The sequence below is a fragment of the Staurois parvus genome, unplaced genomic scaffold (assembly GCF_062004578.1).
Source record: "Staurois parvus isolate SC_StPar_1 unplaced genomic scaffold, SC_StPar_1.0 ptg000243l, whole genome shotgun sequence".
In the NCBI taxonomy this organism is placed as follows: Eukaryota; Metazoa; Chordata; class Amphibia; order Anura; family Ranidae; genus Staurois; species Staurois parvus.
In genome coordinates, this window is record NW_028318039.1 from 2,890,928 (window position 1) to 2,894,146 (window position 3,219).

Sequence of the window (3,219 nt, forward strand, 5' to 3'; positions counted from 1 at the left end):
GGTGATCAAAAGCCTTCTCCGCATCTAATAATAGGCATAAGGAAATCCTGTTTCCGAGCATATTGTATTAGTAAATTTTTCTTAAAATATTATCACGTGCCCCTCTATTGGGGACAAATCCCACATGATCTGGTCCTATTAGAAAGGGAATGACTTTTTGCAAATGTAAAGCCAAGAGTTTAGAAAATATTTTTAGATCCACATTTATTAAAGAAATGGGCCGATAGCTAGAGCTCAAAGTAGGATTCTTTTGCTCTTTAGCTATTAAAACAATATGTGCCTCTTGTGACTGTTTGGGCAGGGGGCAGATTGATTAGATCTCATTTTACATATTGCCCAAAAAAGAGAATCCACATTTGTTTATAGAAGGTTCCCGTAAATCCATCAGGTCCTTTTACCATGCTTTAAAGATCTAATAGTCGATATAACATCCTCCGGTGAAAAAGGTTTTGAGATACTTTCTACCTGTTTCTCTGACAATCTAGGTAAAGCTGTCCATTTTATATAATCACTAAATTTAGAGGGATTAGTGCTATCTAAAAAAGATTCTGCTGTACTTCTAATATTTTATAATATAGAATAGCAATCATAAAAGGTTGAAGATATTTGCTCTGATGCATGTACAAGACCCTACCTTGGGCATCTCATCTTCGATATAAACCTTTTAGAATATTTTTTTGAGATTGTATGTGCTAGAGCCCTACTGCTTTTACCACCATATTCATAAAGGACATGTTGCACGCATTCTCTATGCTTTGAAAATGCTTGATCAATTAATGCATGCAACTTAATTTTTTATTTGTTCTAATCTTTGAAAAATAGAGGCCTCTGCCCTATGCTTATGTTTATTTTCTAACTCAAGATATTTCCTCAATTAGGGAGACCATATTAGAAGTTCTCTCTTTTTTTCAATCTTGAGCCATGGGAAATAAAAACTTGTCTCAAAACACATTTCAACGCTTCCCACTTTATAGTAGACGATGTGGTATCATCCGCATGGTCTATAGAGAAGTTTGCCAATGTCTCCACAATGGCCTCCCTTACAAGAGGATCTTTTAATAAATTCTCATTCAATTTCCATGTTGGATGTATTTTACATTAGAAATGTTCACTGAAATTGGGAAATGCCTGACCACAGCTGGGTACATATTTGAGACCATGGATCCCTATCTAATAGACAATGTGTCAGAGCCTGGGATCGAACCTGGGCCTTCTGCAGGGAGAGGCAATGTTTCTTCTCACTGAGCTACTGGACAACACTCTGCCTGATCTATTGTACAATCCTGCCTTGTACCTTGTTTTCTGTTGAACCTTGAACTCCTTGATCCTCCCATGAAATTCCTGATAAAAGCCATGTCCATGCACTTCCTCCTTGCCAAATTATTGTGCCTTCCCAGCCAATATCCCGCTTATCGTTCCTGTTGCCATCTATATCTTTGCTACCGACCTTTGGCTTGCTACTGACTACAATTCTGCCTCATCCTCATCTGCTACCATTTGTGACCGACCCTTGGCTTGTGACTGACTCCGCTTCTGTTTGATCCCTAACCTGTTTGATCCGCCATTGGTTTCCAGCTTGCTCATTCCCTGGTGGGGTGATCCTGAGATCTGCGACCTGGTATTAACACGCGGGCAAATCCATCTCCACCACTAGGAGCTCTGGTGAAAAACGGTTAATACTTAGACCCCTCACCTCAGGTGAGCCTGCGCTATTTCCCAGGGTGACCCGCTGGTGTACCGATCCTGCTGGTTTCAGGTAAGCCTTTTACTGCAATAGCAACTGGTCTCTGAACCTGACCCAGACCATGACAAAATGGGAGATTAAAAAAATAATCGATCCTACTATATGTGTTATCAGGAAGAAGGGTTAGTCGCACACTGGATGGCTGATGAAATATCACAATAGTTTATTAAATCCATAGGGCATAAAAGACACCAGGACAAGTACAGAACTGTTGACGCATTTCACACGATCATGTGCTTATTCAGAAATTACCTACATTTTAATTATTTGATGATGATTTAAAGAAACAGCGGATGGATACTCTGTCCACCTGCTCCTTTGCTTTTATGGAATATCATCATCCTTTCAAAAACCAAGGAGATTCAAAAATTTCAAAAGGAAATCTGTGTTTTGCAAGATGATATCAAATCCCTTCAAAATGCAGCTGAATTTGTTGAATTGGATAAACGCCTTCAAGCGGAGCTCCACCCAAAAGGGGAAGTTCTTCTTTAAGTCTTTGTCCCCCCCATAAGGGATTGGAACCTTTGGAGAGCGAGTACCCGAATTTGGCAAGCACCTGCTCCCACTTCTGCTGCGATCGCCTGAGGCGATCGGAAGCGTAAGTTGTCCTCCCCCCTTCTCTCCCCATAGTCTTCTGGGACACGTGACAGGTCCCAGAAGACTACGGGGGCCATTCACAAAGCGCAGCGCTTCTTGTGCATGAGCAGTGGGCACCCGGCTATGAAGCTGCAAGCTATAACAGCCAGGTGTCCACACTGAAGATGCCAGCGCCAGGGAAAGAAGACAGCCAGTGAAATCAGCTGCCAGCTGGAACTCTGCTTTAATGAAAAATTGGATCGATTGGAAAAGGAAATCATAGACGGTAAAAAAGAGAAAATGTTGAGAGATAAATTAGACTATGATACAAATATGGTTTATATTTGGAAGCAATGGCACTCTTGGGGCAACCTTCCAGGTGGAAAACATGTAAGCTTCTCTGATACTGAAGCAGAATTTTTGGAGGAAACCATGGCTGCCTCTGACTCAGATCGCTCGTCAATACAACAATCTACTTTTAGACAGTGGAATGGAGCTAGTACACCTGTTCCCTCAAAAAACGGGAAACAAAAGCACAAAACCCACAAAAGGAGCCATCAAAAGGGTACAAAAAGGCAAGAGGAAAAAGACAGGGAAGGAACAACAAATGGCAATCGCTACGGATACCATCTCGCAAGATGCAACAGGTACTGTTAATGTGTTGAATCTTTCAGATAGATCTCTCACCACTGATGAGGAGTCCCTTCTGGCCAAAGGACTTAACTTTTGCCCACAAAGACATTTTAACTCATTTGATACGATTTTGGACGTTAACAAATTTATTAGGAGTTTCACCCTCAAAAAACATTTCTTTTCTGAATATGATGTAGACCATTGTGATTTAAGTTCTAATTCTAATGTTCAGCGTTTGGAATCATCTTTGGAGGTCTATACATTTA